This window comes from Monodelphis domestica, chromosome 1 (assembly GCF_027887165.1).
Source record: "Monodelphis domestica isolate mMonDom1 chromosome 1, mMonDom1.pri, whole genome shotgun sequence".
Taxonomy (NCBI): Eukaryota; Metazoa; Chordata; class Mammalia; order Didelphimorphia; family Didelphidae; genus Monodelphis; species Monodelphis domestica.
In genome coordinates this window covers 342,840,274-342,866,747 of record NC_077227.1, presented here as the reverse complement: position 1 = coordinate 342,866,747, position 26,474 = coordinate 342,840,274, and positions in this window count along the sequence as shown.

The following is a 26,474-nucleotide window of genomic DNA, read 5'->3' as shown; positions in this document are numbered from 1 at the left end:
ATCTTAATTTTGTTCATACTCAATAGCCCATAACTATAAGCACTGGGTTTGGAAACAGGAAGAAATGAGTTCAATTCCATTGAGGCACTTATTATATATGTTGAGCAAATTGTTAAACCTCTGTTTACTCCAGTTTTCTTAACTGTAAAATGAGAATAGCTCCTAAGTGCCAGACTTGTTATGTGTGTCAGAATTAGATAATATTTATGAAGTATTTAGCGTAATGCCTGGTGTATAGTAGGTACTACATACATGTTATCATTATTACTATTAGAAAGCTAATGTTGAATATTTTTCTATCATTGAGCCATCCTTGAATCTTTAGCATAAATCTCACCTTATAATAATGAATAATTCCTTGGATTAATCACTGTTGTCTAGATAGTAGGATTTTATTTAAAATTTTTGAATCAATGTTTATTACTTATTTGGCCTATAGCTTTCTTTCTGTGCTATATATTTCTGTGGTTTAGGTATTAAGACAATATTTGTCTCCTAAAAGGATTCTGCTTGGGTACTTCTTTCTCAATTTTTGAGGAAAAAATATTTGAAGTCTGAGTTCTAACCTTTAAAAGTTTGATGGAGTTCTCTTGTGAACCCATCAGGTCTCAGAGATTTTACATTGACAGTTCCTTTGTAGCCAAATCTATTCCCTTTTCTGAGATTGGGTTATATAAGATGTCTAATGGGTGAAAAAGCTGAAAGATAGACTTAAGGTTAAAAAATGAAAAGAGGACAGAAGAAAGTTCAGAAAGAGTTACTAACAAACTGGAGAGCTTGGAAAGTTACAGGTTAAAGGCATTTTTTGCTTAAAGAAAAAAACAAGTTTTATATGTCACACTTCCAGAATCTCAGGTACAATCCTCTCATTCTATTACACAATGTATATATACTCATTTTATTTGGCATTTAAGGTCAGAATTTTTTTTAAAAAATGAAAAATTAATGTGTAATTGATTATACGGCTGCTAAGATTCTTTATCACTCTAAACTATGTCTATTTGATTCCTGCCCACAAATACTTTGTGCCCACAAAATAATTAATCAATGAACACACTAAAATGTGGTAAAAAAAAAGTAAATAGAAAATGGGAATTAAGAGAAGGGAAACAACAAAACAAAATGGATTGGTTGAGGAATGCTCTCGTACATATTTGCACTATCCTAATCACTCCTTTCAAGGGGCCATCTCTTTTGGATCATTTTCCCAGGAGTAATAATAAAATTACAGGCATAAATATATGCCACACTCTTGCTTGGCATATATTTTTCAAATGCCTGGTCCTGGGAAGAGTGGTTGTGGCTGTGGAATAGACTTATCCATATGTGATGCTCACAATTTGTCCATTCATTAGAAGTATGTTTTAGTAAAGAGAACCTGTATGGTTCCTAATCAATCCAAACTTTTCTCAAATCCAGAGTGATATAAAAATACAGATGAAAAGAACTCTAAAAGGAAGCTGAATTTTAAGTAATTGTAATGATCAGTTTGGGTTCCAGTAGACAGAATATAGAATGCAACTTCCTCCTCTCCACACAGAGGAGAACGGAGGGAAATAAGTGAGTGGTCTTATGGAAAACACTGTGCAAGAGATTTACAACAGTTCTTTCCCTTTTTTTCCAAATTATACTCTGGAATGCTAATTTTAAGTTCAAAATAAAAGGAAAATAAAAGCAAAGTAGAATGAAAATTGAGTTGATATAAAAATAAGATATCAAAATTTTATTTTTAAAAAGCATATTGTAAATATTTCCAGATGCCATCATTACATCAAAAATAACACATCATCAATTATTTTTATTAATTATGTTTGTTGCAAGGGAAGGATCAGTTTTTGAGGTTTCAGAAATGACTGTGAGCTAAAAACAAAAAAGGCATAAAATTTTCAGTGATTAATAGAAAATTACTGCTGTTTGAGTGCAATAAATATTTCTCATTCTCTTACATAGACACATTCTGCTTTGTGTAAAAATGGACTCTTAAATACTAGTGCATTATTTTTCTTCCTGAAAATTTGAATTTTTACATATATATTTTTTAAAGTAGAGGTTCTTAAATTGAGGTACATTTACTTAATTTTTTGAAAATTGTTTTGATAACTGTATTCCAATATAAATTTCATGCTTTGTAAGCTTAGGTATTTTATTTTATATACTTGCAAACATTCTGAAAAGTCCAAAAGTTTCATCAGACAATCAAAGAGGTACATGACACAGAAAAGGATAAGAACCCCTGTAGTAAGGAGAAGAATATCTGTGCAGATGATCCACATAGAGGGGAAGGTATTCCCCCCTGAGAACTGATGAAGCTCACTCTGAGTGGTGGCATAAGACACTTCATAGAAGCAGCACAAGTGAAGGGAACATAGAAGGAATCAAGCTAACTTAGATAAGCTGGGATCTACAAAGAGTGAGGGAACCCCAAATATGATAAGGATTCCTTGGCTCAGATTCAGGAATCTGTGTGTCCAAGAGACCCAAACACAAGGCAAAAAGCTATTAGCTATGCTGTTGGTTTAGGGAAGAGATGAGTTCAGAGGAAAGATGGATGCTGCTGATGAAAACAAAGGATATGACTCAAAAGCAATCAATGGATATGGCATGGTGTCCAATAACACAACAGGAAAGGGGTCATAGTGATGTCACTGGCCCAGGTGAAGTGAGCAAATCATTCAGGTAGATTGCTGATCAGTACTGCTTTGCCAGTTACAGAACCACACAGCTGTCTGTAAAGCAGTGGTGAGCCTCTGGCAGATGGCTCTATAGTCCCATATCAAACAGGTGGTAACTGGCTCCCTTAAAGCTTTTCCCACAATCTGAAAGGACTGTGCTCTTTTCTGAATTCTCAACAAGTTGCCTTCTGCAAGACCCTCCTGTGGACTCCTCTACTTCCATACTAATTGAGTCAATAATGGAATGAGTCCTAGTATCTATCCAGACACACCTACAGCTGAGTCCCTCAAGTGTTCTCTATCCCTGTATGACCAAGACTACATTAATCCCTTCTTTAAGTGCCAGACAGGATTAGTGCCTACCCTCTGCTCTGGACTTGCCATTTCTACCTCAGACCGCCAGGGATTGACAATCACATTCCAGTATCAACATTCTCTATACCACTATGGAGGATGTGATGGTTCCCTATGGTTTTGATAGATTAGTCAATTTATAAGCCTCTTTTAAGCTCATTATATGCTAGCTACTAAGCACATAAACAAAAATGAATATACCAGACCTCCAACAGCCTAAATTCTATAGGGGGAAACAGCAAGTACAAATAAAAGAATAAACAGGAAATATATAAAATGCAAGATAATTTGGAAGTGCAGGCACTAACATCTAGAAAAGAACCAGAAATCTTTTCTACATTGTAGAAAGTGGTGCTTCCACAGACCTTTGAAGGAAGCTAAGAATTTTAAGAAGCAACTTGAGTGCCTGGCTAGTCCTGCTTCCTCCAACTAATCCGGGAGCTAGGTGGTACAGTGGCTTAGAGTGTTGGGCCTAGAAGCTAAAAGGCCTCAGTTCAGATCTAGCCTCAGCCACTATCTCACTCTTTCCTACCTCTCTTACACATTCTGAGTTCCTTGTTCCATCCTTAGTTATCCCTGACCTTGACAGAAGATCATCTCCTTTCCTCCATAGTTTTTTTTCAAAGCCATTTTGACAATACACATTTCCAGCCTCAAGAGACCATAAGTTCCTTGAGAAGAGAGACTTTTTCCTTTTTTTTTTTTTCGTTTTTATATTCCTAGTATAAGGTCTGGCATAAAGTAGATGCTTATTGAATTGGATTAAATCAAATTGAATATCACCACCTTTCCTGTGTCTGGGAAGCTAACACAGTGTAGCTGCCTTCATTACAGAAATCTGTTCACCATCACTTAGCTGGCTTCAGTTCCTTTCTGGTGGTGTCTGTTCTCTTGCCCTTGTGGGAGAAGGGTTGGTGGGCGTTCCTTTATACAGTAATTCTGGCAAACCAAAAAAGACCACCTCCAGAGTCCTCCCAGCCTTAACCTCTCCTAAGCTAACACACATGGCTCAATTTTGCTATATTCCTCATGTCTACTCCAGACTCTCCTCTCAAAGTAGAATCTGGAAATCAGGCCCAGACAGTCTCAAACTCCTATTCATCTAAAGTTCACTAGGCAATGTGCCTGGTGTCATCTGAGTGAGCTGTTTGGCCGCCAATTTTTTTTAATGGCATGATTGCCCAGACTCTCAAATCCCATTATGAAACTTTTTATCCTTTTCTCAGAAGCTTTTTTAAAAAATTCTGCCAGTTCAGTTTGATGAAAAGAGACTTAGGGGGAAAATATGAGGAAAATTGCCCTGTGAGGCTAGATGATGCAATAGGCTATCATTGCCAAAAATCAGTTTGGGGGGTCTCAACCTATCTTTAATTATTTTCTATTCTGGAACTCCTAATGACTGACAGTCACTACCAAAAAGGGACTTTAGACCTGTTGGAAATGCTGGATGGAATAAAGCTTAAGAAAAACTTGAGCTTTATTCTCAAGAGATATTAGGAAGCCAGACCCACACAATTTCTGCCCATATTTGGCCAGAATAGAGAGCCAGATTCACTTTGGGATGACAGAGGGCAAGGAAGCCCCTCATAGAGCTGGGCCATCGTATTGTTTGGACTGGTTTACCACCCTTCTGTGTGACCTGTATTGAAAATTCTCCACTGCAGACAGCTCCTCTGTTATTAGAAACAGTTACCAGCCAACAACTGAGTATTATGCCTTTGACTTCACTATGGATACACATAACTCAGGGGCTGCCATGTGATCCATTTTGTGCAAAAGGGAATGTGCGGTACATCAGAGATACAGTAAGGCAAAATGTAGGGCTCAGAATTAACTTGATGGAATCAGTTACATCCCTGACATAAGTCTGCCCCCACCTTGTCTTTGCTAACTTGGTCTCTTGGAAAAGTCTATCTATAACAGCCTGTTAGCCATCAAGACAGAGATAATTATAGCAAAAGCTGGCAATGTGGAATGGTGGATAAAGTAGTGGCCTTTGGGTTTGGAAAGAACCAGTTTCAAGTCCTGATATTGACTTGTTGAATATGTTTCCTTAATCAAGTGATTATATGTCTCAGTGAGCTGTCTACTATTAAAGTTGCATAGGAATGTGGCTGCATCAGTAAAGAAAGTTCTTCATTATAATGACCTGAATTAAAATCTGACCCTTACTTAGACCCTTACTAGCTGTTTAACCCTGAGCAAGTCACTTGACCTCTGCTTCAGTTTTACTCATCTATAACATAGAGATAATAATAGCACCTATCTCCCAGGGTCATTGTGAGAATCAAAAAATATAACAATTGTAAGTAAGTGACTGGAACACAATAAACATTTTATAAATGTAAATTATTGTTGGTGCAATAATGAAATTGCAGGTCCAGTCCAAAAAAATTATATGATAGCTTAAAGTTTACAAAGGTCTTTATATAGTTATCTCATTTGAGTTTCCTAACAACCCTTTGAAGTCAGCCCTACAACTGAAAAGGAGGAACCTGATACTTATAAAGGTAATTGCCTAATGTTGTATAGCTAGCATATGTGGTATTTACGTCTAAGACTTATTGACTCATGGGCCAGAATGCCATTCACTATGCAATACTGCCCTTGTGAAAGATCTACCATCAGCCCTTGGTGAGGAATATATACTGAGTCCACTGTCTTCATTTTATAAGGAAAGCAGAATCCAAAGAGATTATTTGGGTAACTTAGCAAAGGTCATGCATTAATAAGTAGCAGTCAAGATTGGAACTCTGGTCCTTTGGTTCCAAAACCAGGACTCTTTATACTATACTTTGCACTAGCCTCCCCATTCTCTCACTTGAACCCACTTGTAATCATTGACATTTATTGTTAAAACAGGCTTTAGTATCTTCTCTGTAATTGTAGAACAGATTAACCCTCTGCAAAGAGATCTAAGCTTTATCCCAGGTATCATTAACACTGTGATAGAAAAATTAAGCTAATTAGTTGGCCACTAGCATTCTTGGAATACTTTTAGGAAGATTACAAACTTTAATAGGTACCTCATCAAGCTAGCTTACAAAGGGCAATGCCAATTTGACCTCCACCTAGATGTTTTCTTATCAATGTGTGTTATGATCTCTTTGAACCATAGTTTTGTTATCTATAAATAAGAATCATAATAGAAATCATGAACAAACTGAATCATGGGTGAGAATGATTACAAAGAGTTTTAAAAGTTCAATAAGAAACAATAGAAATAGCTGCAGTGTGTGGGGATAAAAGAGGAATATGATTTATTCCATTCCTCCTGCATCCTTTTCTATTGTTCATGCCATCTACATTTAGGCAAATTGTCTTTGCTCTCTAAATTTTATAGATTTTATAGAGGGCAGCTAGGGGGCCCAGTGGAATGAGATCCAGGTCTAGAAATAGGAGGTCTTGGGTTCAATTTTGGCCTCAGATCCTTCCTTGCTACAAGACGCTGGACAAAACACCTAACTCTCATTGCTTAGCCCTTACCTCTTCTTCTTTGAAACCAATACACAATATTGATTCTAAGACAGAAGGTAAGAATTTTTAAAATAATTATAATAAATAAGTAAAATATTATGGATAGCTAACCTTTTATATTGGATTTTAGAAGAGAGTCTGTATGTGCCTAGTAGAATAATAGTAAAAAGATATAACTAAAATGAGTGAATTAGAGATTTAAAAATTTATAAAATGTGAGGAAGTAGATAGATGACTGGTTTTAGAGTCAGGAATACTGACTTTATATTCTACCATAGCATACTATTTATATGATTATAAGTAAGTAGTTTATTGGATCAATTTATTTCTCAGTTGTCTGGTTCCTATACCTCTCTACATTTCAGAAGAAGCATCTATCTGCATCAATGGAAAGTATTTCTATGCTGAGAGTTCCCTATATGATGAAATCATAACTCTGAATCCCAAAATAAACATAAATGCACTCATACACAAAACAGTTTTTGTTAGTACCTTGGTTTTATGATTAAGCAAATATCCTTCTGCTCCTCTGAACCCTGTAATAATTTAACATTTGGGATCTTTAGGTTGAGACAATTGAAAAAGATGCATAATGGGTCAAATTATATAACAGAATGAATTTCCTTATAGAACAAACAAATTTTTCAATAGGACCATATGAACACTGGGAATGTTCTAGTCTAAAAGAAGTCCCAAAAATATACCAATCACAGTCTGCTTTTAGCAGCCATGCATTCCCTCTAATCCTGGCCTTCAATTTTGACTCCCAGGATGCCAGGGAATCCAGCTGAGTCCATGAGACTGGCTGACATGATTTATTAGGGGAGCTGCTAATCCCCTTATGAACTGGCAAACAATCAAGAATGAGCTTTTACCATGGAATCCTGGACAATGGAATCTCATCCTCTTGGCTTCCATATCCTTGAATAAGCAGAAAACTGCACAAGATGCAACCTTCCCCTTCTACCTTGACCCATTAAAAGATATACTCTTTCATATTTCACCACTTAGACTTCTAGAGCTACTGTAGTCTAAAAACATATGTGATTTTTTTTCCTTCCACTAACTTTTCAACTGTGAGAAAAAGGAGAAATAAGTCATGGGAAATTACAGTAAGAATAACCCAATTCTGCTAAACATTTTAATGAGAATAATTTCTTCTTCAGTCTTGAAGGAAACATCAATAAGAGATGCAAAGTTCTGATTTTACATATACCTCCAAAAATAAACATTTCATTTTTTAAACCCTCACCTTCTGTCTTGGAATCAATACTGTTTATTGGTTCTAAAGCAGAAGAATGGTAAGGGCTAAGCAATGGGGGTTAAGTGACTTGCCCAGGGTCATACAGCTGGGAAATATCTGAGACCAGATTTGAACCTAGGCCCTCCCATCTCAAAAATAAACATTTAATTAAGAGATCTGAGTGTAATAAGTTGATTCTCAACTGGGAGTACCCAACATGGCATCAAAAATTTGAGAAGTGAAAGGGACATCAGTGGCCAGATAGTCCTACCCAAAGAAACCAAAAGAAAAAAAATCAGATTTATTTTTACTCTAGCATACCTAACAAGTGGTCCTTCAGCATCTGCTTGAAGACCTCCAAAGAGAGGAAACCCAAGAAATCCAGTAGTAACCCATTTCACCTTTAAATAGCTTTATATATTAGGAAGTTGTTCTTGACCTCAAATCTAATGTCTGCTATTCACAATTTTGTGATCTTTCCATTTCTTATACCTGACTCTCACATTTTCTGCACTTCAGTGACATTGGCCTCTTTGCAGTTCTTCACAAAAGATGCTCCATCTCCTTACTTTATACATTTTCACTTATTCTCTGTACCTGGAATTTCTCTCCCTCCTGGATTTCTTGGCGTCCTTAAAGTCTGAGTTAAAATTACATCTTTGAGAAACTTTACCTTATCCTCATTAGTGCTAATGTCTTCCTTTTTAATTTTTTTTATTTTTTTAGTCAATTTAGAACATTGTTTTATTTTTTAATTAGTCAATTTAGAATATTATTCCTTTGTTACAAGAATCATATTCTCTCCCTCCCCTCCCCCACCCCTTCCCATAGTTGGCATGCAATTCCACTGTGTTTTACATGTGTCCTTGATCAAAACCTATTTCCATGTTGTTGAAGTTACCTCTAGGATGATCATTTACAGTCTATAGGTTTAAGTATTACCTATTAGCAGTCTCTTCCTCTCCTTCTTATAAGAGGATTCTTCCCTTCTCCTTTCCATGTGTGTCTTTGTGTGATAAATTCAAGTATCTCTTGGTGCCATCTTCAATTCCCCCCTCCCTTTTTCTTTTTTTGCATATCATCTTATACCACTTATTATCCCAACATCTTCCTGTGAATGATTCTTCTAATTACTATAATAGCAAATATATTTTTGAGAGTTACAAATAATAGTTTTCCAATATATTAATATAAACAATTTGATCTTATTGAAGCCCTTATAGAAGGTTGAATAATTAAAAAAATATTTTCCCCTTTCCCCTCTCTTTCTTATTTACCTTTTCATGTTTCTCTTGATTTTTGTGTTTGGATATCAAACTTTCCACTTTGTTCTGGTCTTTTCTTTACAAATACTTGGAAATCTTCTATTTTGTTGAATGCCCATACTTTCCCCTAGAAGCATATAATCAGTTTTGATAGGTAGGTGATCCTTGGTTGCAGACCCAATTCTCTTGCCTTTCTGAATATCATATTCCAAGCCTTATGGTCCTTTAGTGTGGAGGTTGCCAGATCCTGTGTAATCCTGATTGGTGTTCCTTGATATCTGAATTGTCTCTTTCTGGATTCTTGCAATATTTTCTCCTTAGCTTGGAAGGTCTTAAATTTGGCAATTACATTCATGGGGGTTGCCTTTTGAGGATTTAGTATAGAGGGTGTTCTATAAACCCTTTCAATTTCTCTTTTGCCCCTTTGATCAAGAACATCAGGGCAGTTTTCTTGAATAAATTCTTGTAGTATGATGCCAAGATTTCTGTTTATTTCTGCATTTTCAGGTAGGCCAATGATCCTCAAATTGTCCCTTGTGACCAGTTTTCCTGATCTGTCATCTTGTCAGTGAGATATTTTATGTTTTCTTCTATTTTGTCAGTCTTTTGACTTTGCTTTATTAATTCTTGCTGTTTTGAAAGATCTTTAATTTCCAATTGCCCAATTCTGGTCTTTAAGACCTAGTTTTCTGCTATGCCTTGTTTTTATTTTCTGCTATAATCTTTTGATTCTCCTTTTTGGTTTGGACTGTCCTGATTTTCATGGCTTCCAGGTGTTTCTCCAATTGGGAATTCTTGTCTTTGAACTATTTCCCACTTTTCTTGACAGAAGGCTTCCATCTTTTTGGTAAATTCCAATTTAAATTCTTTAAGAGCTTCTGGCCAAATTCCATTTTTGGAAGGTTTTGGCACATTTATTTGTATTTGCTCTTCTGCTATTACCTCTGTAGTCTGGATTTTTCTGCCATAAAAATTATCCAGGGTCAACCTCTTCTTGTTTTTCTTGGTGTTGGGAAATTGTTCCTGGGCATTGTTTGCCAGCATTATGTTGGTTTTTCCTTCCCTTTCCAGTCAGAAATCTGAGTGAGGAGGGCAGGCTCTCTGTGTATGAAGCTACGGAGCAAGGATTTTGGGTGAGGATAGCTCTTCAGTCTCTGCAGCTTCTGCTGCTTGCTGCCCTTCTCTGTGCTATCTCCCCAGGAGTTCCCACAGTCTGTGCTCTTCAGCCTGCTGGGGTTTCAGGTCTAGCTGCTCTCCATGTTAGGTCTTTGGTGGTCTTAGTCAGCTGCCAAGGACCAAGAGGTGCCCCTCCCTCACTCACTGATTCTAGCACATGCTGGCTCTGACTCTGGTTCCATAGGTGGGGTGGGGAAGGGTGGATCAGCTCACATTTTGGTGGAAGCTTTTTCACCCCCTTATGCTGTGGAAATGCCCAAATCCACATACCTTCAATGTTGTACCCTACTATAAAGTCCCTTCGTTCATATGAATTTGGGTTTTTTGGCCTTTTGAAGTAGTCTATATTGGTAGGTGTTGAGGAGAGGAAGAGTGCTGAGTCTAGAATGCTGCCATGTTTACCTGAAAGTCTCATGTCTTCCTTTTTTTGAACATACCTACTTTATCTTTTTATACATCTCACTTCTACATAGCTGTTCCATGTTGTTTTTTCCCAATCAACTGTGAGTTCATTAAGAGTAAGAAATATTTTTTGCATTTCTTTGTAACCCCAGCACTTAAGATAGTACCTAGATACTTAAGAATGTTTATTGACTTCTACTTCTAGCATACAAAATTATTAGATAAGAAATATTTCAAGCTTGCCCAAACCCATCTCTTAACAACCACACATATAAAAAAGTCTCAAACAAGTTTTGGAATGACAGAACCAACAAAAATTAGAATGAAGCAGGGTTTTAGCCAAAGAAAATGTAGAGGGATAATAGGAAGGACCTATCTCCCTAGAGTAAAAGGAGAAAGCAGTGTAACTGGCAGTGTGAGGCAATCCAGCATATATTGAGGAGTATAAGGGGCAGCCCAATTCCTTGAGGAAAATTAGGAATGACCTGGTGCAAGCACACCTGAGGGACCCTTCGGTGGAAGGAGTAACCTGGCACTAGTGACACCAGGAGAATATGGCAGCTGAGAAGTGGAATCCAGCTAAATCCAGTATAGGTGGCATCTGAGGGAACCCAGGGACAGTACTCTCTGCACCCAAGAAGTAGAGTTGAGCTTCACTACATACTCATGGTCACAAAAAAAAGCTCACAAAATGAGCAAAAGAGAAAGAAAAAAGCCTGACCCTAGAAAATAGGTAAGACCAAAATGCAAGCTCAGGAGATACAATGCCAAAATGGAAATGTTAAATGCCTCAAAAACAAATGTGAAAGGATGTTGGGCTCAAAATGAACTTCTAAAAAAGCTCCAAAACAGATGACAAAACAAATAAGAAAGGTAGAAGAAAAGAGAGGAAACAAAAGACCTACAAAAGGCAGTACAAAAACTCAAGTAAAAAAAAAAAGTCTACTCCCTAGTGGTAGACAAATGAAAGTGAATGTCTCTATAAGATAATAGGAAACAACAACAGAAAATCAAAAGAATGAAAAAGTAGAAGAAAATCTGAAATATCTCACTGGAAAAATAATTGACCTGGAGAATATATTCAGGAGAGAAAACCTAAGAATCTTTGGACTGCCTGAAAGGCATGATGTTTTTGTTTTGTTTTGTTTTGTTTTGTTTTAAATCCTGGATACTATATTGCAAAGAATTATGCGGGAGATCTACCCTCATGTTCTTGAACAAGATGTAAATATCGAAATTGAAAGAATCCACTAATCATCTCCTGAAAGAAACCACAAATTTTAAAATCCTAGGTTTATCATGGACTAATTCCAAAAAATCCCAGGGCAAGGTATAGCAAGCATTCAGAAAAAAAAAAATCAAATATAATAGAGTCACACTAAGAGTTACACAGAACCTAGAAGTTTCTACATTAAAGAACCAGAAGGTATAGAATATGTTATTCTGCAAGGCAAAATATCTAGGACTACAACTATGACAGAGGCTTGCACATAAGAAAAAGTGCCAGGTTGAAGAGGGTGTGGAACTGATCACCTCAATGGGGGAGGGGACCAAGGAGATTGGAATTTGTTGGTCTCTCAGTTGAGAGAAGCTGGAGAGAGAAAGTGGAATAAAACTTTCTCCTGAGGGTTACCCATTTTTTTCCTGCTTGTGACTGGAAATCTTTCCCCCCAACATTTCACAATTGAAGAGACTCACTAAAGAGAGACCTGAAAAAAGGCATTTTGAATCTCTGTCAGACTTTACTTCAGCTCCTATTGCCCTGGGTCTGAACAGTGGCCAAGGGGTCAAACCCAGGGTGAGTCAACATGACTTTCTCTCAGGGGACTCAGGCTGCCCAAACTCGAGGAGGGAGGGGAAAAAGGTTTTAGATAGACAGGGACCCCCTTTTCCCCACCTTCCTTTTCTATTCTTTCCCTGCCAGTTATTCCTTTGTATTGCCCTGATTTAATTGACATTAAAATAGTTATCTTTTCCCTAAGCTGTGAATCAAGTGTGAGTGAACAAATCAAGGGGAGACCCTTTGGTCTAAAGTAGTAGATAAGGGACAAGAGTGACAAGAGCAAATCTGGGAGAGCAGCCATAGATAAGTAGGAATGACAGAAGGGGGAAAACCTTCAAACCCTCTCTCCTCTCTCTAAGCCAACCCTAAATATCAGCTGTCCTCTCCTAGATCCTGTTGCCTTTACCATCCCCAAACCTCTTCTCCATTATATCTGCTGTCTCCCCTGAACCCCACTTTGAGAAGAGAGGTCACCACTCTTTTTCTCTATATATACTGGAAGACCTTCTCTCTCATTTCAATATACAACCAAGAATTCCCTACCCAGTGACACTAAGCCTAATGTATATTTAATGAAATTGAGGACTTTCATGAATTCTTGAAGAAATGACCACAGGTAAAATGAAAATTCAATAAACAAATTTGATATTCAAGAAAAGCATAAAAAGACAAAAAGAAAAATTAAAATTTCAGTGGGATTAAACATCACATTCCTGCAGGACAAAGTGATAATAAAGATACTTAGATCTATGATAAAAGAGATACTTAGGGTACTTAAAATATTTAATAAGATAATAAAGTGAAACAATAAAGTCATACTGATTGTATTACTACATAAGACTATACCCAAGATACTTAAGATAACTATAACATTTAAAGTACCTAAGATACCTAAAGTACTTAGAATACTTAAGGTACAGAAGATACTTAAGAACTTTATAAGTATTATGGCAGTAAATAGGAACATACATAGAAAATTATTTCCCAAAGCTAGAAAAAAGAATCATAAAATTCATTTGGAAAAACAAAAGGTCCAGAATATCCAGGGAATTAATAGGGGGGAAAAATGAAAGAAGATGGCTTAGAACTCAAGCTGTATTATGAAGCAGAAGACATCAGAACAATTTGATAGTGGCTAAGAAACAGAGTAATGTATCAATAGAATAGACAACACTCAATACATAGTAGTAAATGACCACAGTTACCTAGTTTTGCAGAAACAAAACTTTTGGGAAAAGAACTCAATATTTGACAAAAACTGCTGGGAAAACTGGACAATAGCATGGCAGCAACTAACCATAGACCAACACTTCACACCATATGCCAGTCAAAATGGTTGCTTGATTTAGAAATAAAGAGCAAAACAATAAACAAATTAGAGGATCATTGAATAATTTACCTGTCAGACCTGTAGATAAGGGAGAAATTTATGTTCAAACAAGACATAGAGAATGTTATGAGATCTAAAACAATTAACTTTAACTATTTTAATTTAAAAAGGGGTTGTACAAAGACTACCAATGAAATCAAGATTAGATGGGAAACAAGAAAATGGGTAAAAATGTTTACAATATGTATTTCTGACATAGGCCCCATTTCTCAGATATATAGAGAACTGAGTCAAATTTATAAGAATACAAAGCTTTCCCCAATTGACAATTGATTAAGGAATATTAATAGGCAATTCTCAGATGAAGAAATTAAAACTATCTTTAGTCATAATATGAAAAAAATACTATAAATCTCTATCACACCTACCAGATTGGCTAAAAGAGAAAATGATAAATGTTGGAGAGGATATGGGAAAATTGGAACAGTAATACAGTGTTGGTGGAGCTGTGAACCAATACAACCATTTTTGAGGGTAATTTGGAACCATGCCCAAAGGGCCATCAAACTGTACACATTCCTTTAAACCACCAATACTACTTCTACATTTGTATCCCAAAGAGATCAAAGACAGAGTAAAAGGACCTATTTGTATAAAAATATTTGCAACAGCTTTGTAGGGTGACAAAGAACTAGAAACTGAAGGGATGTCTATCAACTGGGGAATGTCTTAGCAAGTTGTGGCATATGATTCTAATGGAATACCATTGTGGCATAAGAAACAACAAAGACGATCACCAAAAAAAAAACAAAAACAAACAAACAAACAAACAAACAAAAAACCCTGAAGAGATTCATAAGAAGAAATGCAAAGTAAAGTATATAGAACCAGAACAAAGTTATACACAGTAACAGCAATCAAATCAGATGATCAACTGTGAATGATAATTATTATCAGCAATGCAAGGATCCAGGACAATTCCAAGGTGCTGATAAGGGAAAAGGTGATACACCACCACAGGCATAACTAAAGGAGTCTGAATGCAGACTGAAGCATATCATTATTCACTTCATTTCTTCCATGTACTGTTCTCTAGTATAAGCAATAAGTGTCTTCTTTCACAATGTGACAAAAATGGAAATATGTATTATGTGACAATACAAGGATATTACCTATGTCATATTACCTGAAATTTGGGGGAAGATGGAAAGGTGGCATAGAGGGAAAGAATATTAGAATATCAGAATGTTAGAAATGATTATTAATCATTTAATCCAGAATTTAAACCAAAAATAAAATTTAAAAAAAGAATGCTTTTTGACCAATTTCTACTTATTTGCTACTGATGTTGCCCTCTGTGGTCAAAGGAAACAAGTCTAATCTTTCTTCCATATGACAGTCCTTCAAATATTTGAAGATGATTCTCATGTACCTCTCTAGATGTTTCCTTTTTTTAAGCTAAACATGATGTGTTCCTTCAAAATATGACTTAAATCCATATTATAAGGCCTCTTACTAGTGTGATTATACCACTATGGACCCTATTTAGTTTATTAATTTCCTCTTTAAACCCTGGTGCCCAGAGTTGAACACAATACTCCAAATGAGGCCCAAAGATATAGAAAATTAAAGAGAAAGGGTTAAGATTAGCTTTTTTCTTTTTGGTTATGGATTTTAGTTTGGAGTGCTTTTGGAGAGTGTAATGATGGTTTGCTAAATGACCATAATAGGTATGCAGTGAAATTCAGTTCAACTGAACAATCATTTATTAAGTACCTACTTCAAACCAGACATTAATAGAGGTTCTGGGGATACAGGGATAGAAAGGAAAAAAGTCTCTGAATTCCAAGAATTCACACAAGAAGTTTGGTAAAGACCTGCATCATGATTGACTAATCAATTGGCCACTCATATTCTGGACTAACATGTTCCAGTAAATGAAGTGGTGCAATTTCAAATAATTGAGTTGTGGTGAAATGAGCTTCAGGACTATGAGGGAATTTACCGCAAACTTGAACTTCGGAGGAAGTTGAATCTTTTATAGAACCAGAAGAGGGTTTCAGAATTTTCCCAAGATGGTAAATAATGACCATATTGTGAATTTCCTTCCTTGTTTATAAAATTTCTTACTCACTTAGGCCAAAACTGTAAATAGATGGATCTTTGTCTTTAAAGACTTCCTATCTAGATGGCATCTTCCCCTTTCATGTCTTCCCCTCTCACCCATGTATATAATCCCCCTAAGTTTGCTACTTGAGACTTACTTTGTTCATATTAAATTTTATCTTTCAAAGTTTGTCATGCTTTTATTGACATAGTCTCTTTTATAATACTGGATATTGCCTTTTAAGGTCGCTAACAACTTAATTTAACACATTTTTCATTGCCTTTTCTTTATTGCCTTTTAACCAGAGTCTTCTGGGGACATTGTTCCTCTCTTAAATGTCTACCTCATAAGAGTCTCAGCTTTAAAATTCTGTCAAATATATGATTTTATTGCTGTAGGGTATTGTTCTGGAGTCTCCACATTGTCAAAAACTTTTGCCTGTGGTACTCACTGTTTTAGAAGCCTTCTTCTTCTTCAGTATCTCAGGGTTCATTTGGCTGACCATCTACTGCATCTCATTCTTTCTACATTCTTAATATCTTCCCCCTGAGATTGTTTCCAACTTATCCTGTATATATCTCATTCAAAAATAGTCATTAAGATATTATCTCTCCAATTGGATGGTGGACTCCTAGAGGGTAGGGAATGATTTTGGATTTATTTTTATATACCTAGCTCTTAGCACAGTGCTTGGCACATAGTATGCACTTCACAAATGATTGTTGACTTAGTGAAGGGCTTGAAGACCATCTCCTTTTCCAGCCATAAATATTCTTGATAATCTTCTTTTGCTCTAAAGACATTTCTTTTGATTTATTTTTGCACCATACTTACACACATCATTCATCTTTACATTAAATATCTTGAGATTTTTTCAGGTAAATTAACATTTTTCCTTCCTTGGTGACTGAAATATTCCTTCATTTCTAGGCCTAAAACATTATCCAACATATACTGGCAATGTCATCTGGGCAAGTCATCTAATCTCTCAGTTTATAACAATTCTCTAAGACTAGAGAAGGTGACAACCTGGATTAATAAAGAAAGTTCCTTATCCTAGAATTCCCCAAATCTTTGAAATCATAGGTCCAGTCTCTACCTCTGACATTTACATGTAATGTTCAGGAACCTACAACAAGTGCTAGGAACAGAAAAATAAAGAGTTACAATCAGTACCTGCCTTCAGGGAATTTATAGTCTAGTAGAGAGAAAAGAATATACATAATTAACATCAGGGTTGGTGTAGTTCTGTTGGAGATAAGCCAATAGAACTACACCTACCATTATGCCCAACACTGCCACTCCACTCTGCTTCCTCCCTTTTGCTGTTCAAGTTCCCAACTCTTTTATTCCCTTTTCTGAGCTACTTAGGACTTTAAGAGCAGTTATTCAACTGACAGCTTCCTGGAGCAAATGATCAAGTGATACCCTATACCCCTTCCCCACCCAGATAACATCATGACTAAGACAAGCACCTTTTGGTGATGGGAGTTTGTGCTTGAGGTAATCAATGAGTGAGAGTTCTACCCCCTTTTTGGGCATGAGGAAGAAGATTGGAAAAAAATGAGTCATACAGGATGAGCAGGGATTAATGGGTTAAAATGCATCTCATCTCATTGCACTATCTTTCTAAATCTACCCTACGGATGTGGCAAAATTGGGACAATAATGCATTGCTTGTGGAGTTGTGAACTGATCCAACCATTCTGGAAGACAACTTGGAATTATGCCCAAAGGACTTTAAATGACTACCTGTCCTTTGATCAAGTCATACCACTGCTGGGTTTGTATCCCAAAGAGATAATAAGGAAAAAGACTTGTACAAGAATATTCATAGCTGCGCTCTTTGTGTGGCAAAAAAGTGGAAAATGAGGGGATGCCCTTCAATTGGGGAATGGCTAAATAAATTGTGGTATATGTTGGTGGTGGAATACTATTGTGCTAAAAGTAATATTGAATAGTGGAATAAAATATGAAACAAAGATAGAGAGAGAGAAAGGAAGAAAGGAAGAAAGGAAGAAAGGAAGAAAGGAAGAAAGGAAGAAAGGAAGAAAGGAAGAAAGAAAGAAAGAAAGAAAGAAAGAAAGAAAGAAAGAAAGAAAGAAAGAAAGAAAGAAAGAAAGAAAGAAAGAAAGAAAGAAAGAAAGAAAGAAAGAAAGAAAGAAAGAAAGAAAGAAAGAAAGAAAGAAAGAAAGAAAGAAAGAAAGAAAGAAAGAAAGAAAGAAAGAAAGAAAGAAAGAAAGAAAGAAAGAAAGAAAGAAAGAAAGAAAGAAAGAAGAGGAGGAAGGGAGGGAGGGAGGAAGGAAGGAAGACAAAAACCTTTCAAAAAGTAATGAGGTGTTGAATCTCAAACAAGAAAATAATACAGAAGATGGCGGCATAGAAGCAGCTCAAGTTAAGACCTCTGAAAACTCTTCCTTACTGATTACAAACTAAATGCTCCTAGGGGCCTGAAAATCAAACCTAACAATAGGACAGCTCCAAGGAACCATCCTGCTGGACTTAACTTAAAAAGGTATGCTCCCCAAAAGCCTGAAATCAAGAACACTCAGGTTTAAGGGGAAGGAAGAAGAAAGGTCCCAGGACCCCTCCCCCACCTAAGCTCCTGAGCCTCCAGTGGTAGCTGGAACCTCTGGAAGGGCAAGGGTACTGGTTTGGAGGGAGTACCTTGTGGGCAAAGCTGTGCCAGGCTTAGAGTGTCAAACACAGGCAGTGGGGAAGAAGTTGGAGAAGAGGCACAGAACAGGCAGCCTAGTTGCAGCATCAGAGACACTCCATATCCCCCCCCTTCCTGAGGTTCTGGCCCCAGGGCATATCCAGCTCTGCAAATCAGCTGGGATTAATCTCATCAAAGCCATCAGAGGACAAGGAAGCTCAAGCTCCAATACCCCTCCCCACAGACTGCACTGAGAAATTTGCTGACTAAGCTCCAATGGTGAAGACTGACAGAAAAGCCCATAACCACAGATTCAACACAAAATGAGAGGAGGAGCAAAGGCACAGATATCTACAGGAAGGAAAGAAGGGGTAAATATGAGCAAACAACAGAAAAAGGAAAAAAATCACAATCAACAGCTTCTATGCAAGCAATGAACAAAGAACAAATGAAACAGAGAAGGATAAAGGAACAGCAAGAAAAAAGAAAAAAAGAAACTCCAGCAAATTGGATACAGGATGTGGAAGAACTCAAAATACAATTCAAAACACAATTAAGAGAGGCTGAAGACAACTGGGGAAAGAATTTAAAAAGCAAAATAGGTCATCTGTAAACAGAAAAACATTGTTTTAAAAGCCAAAATTAATCAGCTTGAAAAATGAGGCAAAGGAGATGAAAGATCAGAAGGAGAAGGATGACCAAAAAGCCAGGAATGAAATCCAGTCTTTAAAAACCAGAATACAACAATTAGAAGCAAGTGACTTCACAAGGCAGCAGGACACTATAAAACAAAATAAAAAGAATGAAAAAATTTAGGAAAATATAAAGCACCTCATTCTCAAAATAGAAAATTTAGAAAATCATCCAGGAGAGACAACTTAAGAATCATTGGTCTACCAGAAGACCATGACAAAAGAAAAAAACTGGATATCATACTACAGGAAATTACCCCAAAAAACTGCCCCAATATTCTAGAACAAGAGGGAAAAGTGTAGTTTGAAAGCATCCACAAATCACCTCCTGTACTTAACCCACCACTGACAACACCCAGGAATATGATAGCCAAATTCAATAACTATCAGACCAAGGAAACAATATTACAAACTGCTTAGAAGAAGCCATTTAGATACTATGGAACTACAGTGAGGATAACACAGGATCTGACTGCATCCACACTGAAGAATAAAAAGGCATGGGATAAGATATTCCAGTAAGCAAGGAAACTATAACCAAGAATTAACTACCCAGAAAAACTGACTATATTCTTACAGGGGAAAGTATGGCAATTTAACAAAATAGAAGAATTTCAAGCATTTGTAAAGAAAAAACCAGAGCTGAACAAAAAATTTGATGTCAAGCACAGAACTCAAGAGAATCATCAAAAGGTAATTAAGAAAGAGGGGAAAAAGAAAACAAAACAAAAAAAACCTTTTTTAAGAGACCTAATAAGTTAAAATATGTAACCCTATAAGAAAAGAGGCCATTGGTAAGTCTTAAAAATTGTTATTATCACCTGGGTAGCTAGAATTATACTTAGAGAGAACAGTGACAAACTGTATAGAATGATATGCTAAGATATAAATATGTATATAGATATATGTATGGATAAATATGTGTGTGTGTGTGTGTGTGTGTGTACAACTAGAGCTAAAAAACGAGGTTAGTATTAAAACAATGGGAAAAGAAACAAAATGGAGTAAATTTATATATCACAAAGAAGCAAATAGTGGGAGGGGGAGAGAATATCAATACACTAGAAGAGTAAAGAGATTGGAGATAGGAAATATTCAATTCTTATATGCATTGAAATTGACTCAAAGAGTGAAGAACACTCAAATATTTGGGGGCAGAGAATTAAGTTGCACCTTACCGGAAAGTAGAAAGCTAAGAAATGGATTGGTGAGGAGGGAAGCAGTACAAGGGAGGGAGAGGGTGGGGGTAGTTTAAAAAGTCTGTAAAGAAAATAAGAGGGGAAGAAGAAGGGAAGGGGTTGTAAAGGAAAGTAAAATAAGGGTGGGAATTAGGGGGACTGATTATAAACAAACATTGGTGGAGAAGGAAATAGTGAAAGAAGAAAAATCAGGCCTAGGAGTGGAAATTAAAATGTTGGAGAACATACAGCTGGTAATCATAACTCTGAATATGAATGGAATGAATTCACCCATAAAATGCAAGTGAATGGCAGAGTAGTTTAGAAAAAAATCCTACCATATGCTGTCTACAAGAAACATACATGAGGAAGGTAGATATGCATAAGGTAAAAGTAAGAGGATGGAGCCAAATCTATTGGGCATCAACTGATAAAAAGAAGGCAGGAGTCCCAATCATGATATCAGAAAAATCCAAAGTAAAATAGATCTAGTCAAAAGAGATAGGGAAGGTAATTACATCCTGATAAAAGGCAGTGTGGACATGAGGAAATATCAGTGTATACATGTTGTATACACCAAATTGCATACCATCCAAATTTCTAAAGGAGAAACTAGTGGAGCTCAAGGATGGAATAGATAGAAAAACTATACTAGTAGATGACCTGAAACTTCCTCTATCAGAACTAGATAAATCAAACCAAAAAATAAATAAGAAAGAGGTAAGAGAAGTGAATGGAATCTTGGAAAAAAATATAGTTAGTAGATATGTGGAGAGAAATAAATAGGGACAAAAAGGAATACATCTTCATTTCAGCAGCACATGGTACATTCACAAAGATTGACAATGCACTAGGGCATAAAAATATTGCAAACAAGTGCAAAAGAGCAGAAATAATAAATACAAACTTCTCAGATCACAATGCAATGAGAATAATATTTAGTAAGGGTACATGGATAGGAAAATCAAAAATTAATTGGAAATTAAACAATATTATTCTCCAAAATCAGCTAAAGAACAAATCATAGAAATAATAATTTCATTGAAGAAAATGACAATGATGAGACATTGTTTCAAAATCTATGGAATGCAGCCAAAGCAGTACTTGGGAGAATTTTATATCCTTCAGTTCATATATTAGCAAATTAAGAAGGGCAAAGGTCAATGAATTTTGCACACAAATTAAAAAACCAAAAAGTGAACAAATTAAAAATTCTCAGATGAAGGCTAAATTAGAGATCCTTAAACTCAAAGGAGAAATTAATAAAATTGAAAGTCAAAGAACTATTGATTTAATAAATAAGATTACAAGCTGGGACTTTGAAAGACAAATTAAAAAAATGAAAAGAAGAAAACCAAATTATCAGTATCCAAGATGAAAAGGGAGACCTTACCTCTAATGAAGAGGAAATTAAAGTAATCATTAAAAATTATTATGCCCAAATATATAGCAATAAATATGGCAATCTAGGTTATATGGATGAATACTTACAAAAATATAAATTGCCTAGACTAACAGAGGAAGAAATAAACAACCCCATATCAGAAAAAGAAATTGAACTAGCCATCAAAGAACTCTCTAGGAAAAAAATCCCCAAGACCAGATGGATTCAAAAATGAATTCTATGAAACATCTAAAGAACAACTAATCCCAACATTATACAAACTATTTAAAGAATAAGCAAAGAAGGAGTTCTATCAAATTCCTTTAATGACACAAATATGATACTGATTCCAAAGCCAGGCAGGTCAAAAACAGAGAATGAAAACTATAGACAAATCTCCATAATGAATATGGATGCAAAAATATTAAATAGGATACTATCAAAAAAACTCCAGGCATTGATCATGAGGGTTATTCATGATGACCAGGTAGGATTCATACCAGAAATGTAAGGATGGTTCAGTATTAGGAAAAACATCCACATGATTGATCATATTAACAAGCAAACTGACAAAAATCACATGATTATCTCAATAGATGCAGAAAAAGCCTTTGAAAAAAGACAACACTCATTCTTATTGAAAACATTAGAAAGCATAGGAATAAAAGGGCCTTTACTAAAAATAATAAATAATATATATCAAAAAAGATCAACAAACCTCATCTGCAATGGGGATAAACTAGAAGCCTACCCAGTAAGATCAGGAGTGAAACAAGGACGCCCATTATCACCTCTATTATTTAACATTGTACTAGAAACATTAGTTGTAGGAATTAGAGAAGGAAAAGAAATTGAAGGTGTTAAAATAGGCAATGAGGAGACCAAGCTATCACTCTTTGCAGATGACATGATGGTCTACTTAAAGAATCCTACAGAATCAACTAAAAAGCTAGTCAAAATAATCAACAACTTTACCAAAGTTGCAGGATACAAAATAAATCCACATAAGTCATCAGCATTTCTATATATTTCCAATACATCTCAGCAACAAGACTTAGAAAGTGAAATTTCATTTAAAATCAGCCTAGACCATATAAAATACTTAGGAATCTATCTGCCAAGACAAACACAGGAACTATATGAAGACAACTACAAAACACTCTTCACACAATTAAAACTAGATCTAAACAATTGGAAAAATATCTATTGCTCATGGGTAGGACAAGCTAACATAATAAAAATGACCATCCTACCCAAATTAATTTACTTATTTAGTGCAATACCCATTGAACTACCAAAAAACTTCTTTACTGAATTAGAAAAAAAAAACCATATCAAATTTCATTTGGAAAAAAAGATCAAGGATATCCAGGGAAATCATGGGGGGGTGATGCAAAGGAAAGAGGCCTAGCAGTACCAGTTCTCAAACTATACTATAAAGCAATGGTCATCAAAACATTTTGGTACTGGCTAAGATACAAAAAGGTGGATCAGTGGAATAGACTATGGGTAGGTGACCTCAGCAAGACAGTCTATGATAAGCCCAAAGATTCCAGGTTTGGGGACCAAAATGCACTATTTGATAAAAACTGCTGGGAAAATTGGAAGACAGTGTGGGAGAGATTAGGTTTGGATCAACATTTCACACCCTACCCCAAGATCAACTCACAATTGGTGAATGAATTGAATATAAAGAAAGAAACTATAATTAAATTAGGTGAGCACGGAATAGTATACATATCAGATCTTTGGGAAAGGAAAGATTTTAAAACTAAGCAAGAGCTAGAAAAAATCAGAAAGTGTAAAATAATTTTGATTACATCAAATTAAAAAGGTTTTGTACAAACAAAACCAATGCAACCAAAATTAGAAGGGAAGCAACAAATTGGGAAACAATCTTCAGAACAAAAACCTCTGACAAAGGTCTAATTACTCAAATTTATAGAGTTAAATCAATTGTAAAAAAATCAAGCCTTTTTCCACTTGATAAATGGGCAAGGAACATGAATAGGCAATTTTCAGTTAATGAAATCAAAACTATTAATAAGCACATCAAAAGTGTTCTAAATCTCTTATAATCAGAGAGATGCAAATCAAAATAACTCTGAGGTATCACCTCACACCTAGCAGATTGGATAACATGACAGCAAAGGAAAAGAATGAATGCTGGAGGGGATGTGGCAATGTTGGGACATTAATACATTGCTGGTGGAGTTGTGAGTTGATCCAACCGTTTTGGAGGGCAATTTGGAACTATGCCCAAAGGACAATAAAAGAGTGTCTGTCCTTTGACCCAGCCATAGCACTGCTGGGTTTGTACCCCAAAGAGATAATAAGGAAAAAGACTTGTACAAGAATATTCATAGCTGCACTCTGTAGTGGCAAAAAAATTGGAAAATGAGGGGATACCCTTCGATTAGAGAATGGCTGAACAAATTGTGGTATATGTTGGTGATGGAATACTATTGTGCTCCAAGGAATAATAAAATGGAGGAATTCCATGGAGACTGGAACAACCTCCAGGAAGTGATGTAGAGCGAAAGGAGCAGAACAAGGAGAACATTGTACACAGAGATTGATACACTGTGGTATAATGGATGTAATGGTCTTCTCCATTAGTGGAAATGCAGTGATCCTGATCAACTTGGAGGGATATATGAGAAAGAACACTATCCACATTCAGAGGAAAAACTGGGAGTAGAAACACAGAAGGAAAACAACTGCTTGATTACATGGGTCAAGGGAATATGATTGAGGATGAAGATTTTAAATAAACATCCTAATGTAAACATCAACAACATGGGAAAAGGTTCTGATCAAGGACACATGTAATATCCTGTGGAACTGTGCCTCAGCTTTGGGGTTAGGGGGGAGGGAATAGAAAGAAAGAATATTATTCTTGTAATCAAGGAATAATGTTCTAAGTTGACTAAATAAATAGCTTACAATGAAAAGAAAGAAAGAAAATAATGCAATTTCTAAATTAATCATTCTATAACTAAGCACACAAGAGCTGTCTCATTATTATAATGGGCACAGTAGGAAAATAGCCATTATCCTTGCATTAGCAAAATATAACACCCTGTTGCTAAGGTTGTTGGAGTAGTGCTACACTTTAATGCACCCTTCACAATAGAGACCTGCAAGTGTCATTAACAAAATTATAAGAGAAGAAAAAATTGGTTAAGTATTATGATCTGTGAGGATGTTTTAAGGGGATGATGTAATCTAGGTTCAAATCTTGACTCTGGCACTTATTACTTATTTGATCTTGAATATGTCATTTAACCTCTCCAAGCCTCTCTTTCCTCATCCACAACACATGGGGTTTATTCTAGATTATCACTAATGTCCATTCCAGTTCTAAACCTATAATTATATGAATCTAAGAACTACTCCTAGTCAAAGAAAGGAATTATGGGTCTATTGAACATTAGTTCCTTGAATATAGGAAATGGTTTCATTCTTGTATTTGTATCCTCAAGAAATTGGCTTCAAGTCTTGCACCAGTAGGCATTTGTTAAATTATTGTTGAATTGCACAAAAACCACATCAAATTTGGAAGAAAGAGAAGTTCCCAATAATGAACACTCGTATTTTTAAACAGTTTTGAGGACTTACAGTGTACATTACACACAATGGTCCTCTAAGATTACTAATACAAATGTGAATATTCTCATTTTATAAATGAAAGGTTAAATGACTTCTCCACAATATTATAAATAATGTAAGAATCCATACTTAAAATCAGATCTTCTTACTTCAAGCCCAGGGATCTTTTCAACACAGCAAGTGTATGACAAAATAGTCAGTCAGTATGTAGAATTAGAAAGAAAATTGATGCTCTAGAGATTGAAATTTCAAATAAGTTAATAACCACATTCAATGGAAAGTCTTAGAAGAATGTTTAAGGTTCATACTTTTGTAATTTTTTTTTGGTAAAATGAAAGGGTACACTGAAAAACAATGAAATTAATGAAAAATCTTTCATGAAGGATAATAATACAATTATATCACATTTATATGATGTTTTAAAACAAACATTCTCAACACCCCTCTATGGGATAGATAACACAAGTATTAGTATACCTATTTTACACATGAGGAAACTGAGGTTTGAAGTTCCGAAGAGACTTGCCTACAATCACACAGAAAAGTGAAGCAAAATCAATACTTTAACCCAATTCTTTTGACTCCAAGACCAATATGCTTTCCAGTATAGAGGCTGACATGAATACACAACTCAACTTTGTACAAGTTATATGTAGAGGTATCTCTCTAATCATTCTAATTCAATTAAATTCTCATTTATTAGACACCTACTTATTAATATGGAGCACAAAATAAAAATTAAAAACATTCCCTGACCTCAAGGTACTTACATTCTTAAAAAATATCTATTGTTTTTATATCACTTTCATTTCTCAAAATACCCTTCCTATATTTCCTCCTAGAGAATCATTCCTTATAACAAAGAACAATAACAAAAACCAGTATAGCAAAAGAAACCAAAACATCACATCATCCATAGTATCCTTCAGTGTAAAGAAGAGAGGGAGATAAGTCATTCTATCTTTTCTTTGAGACTTTCAGTTACTAAAATTTCATAATGTTCCATTGTTATTGTTTTGTTGTTATACTTTCTATTTATATGGTTGTAGTCGTGTATTTTGTTTTCCTTATTCTGCTAAATTCATGTTTTATCACTTCAAATGCCTTCAGTTGCTTTTCTATGTTCTTCACATTCAGAAACTG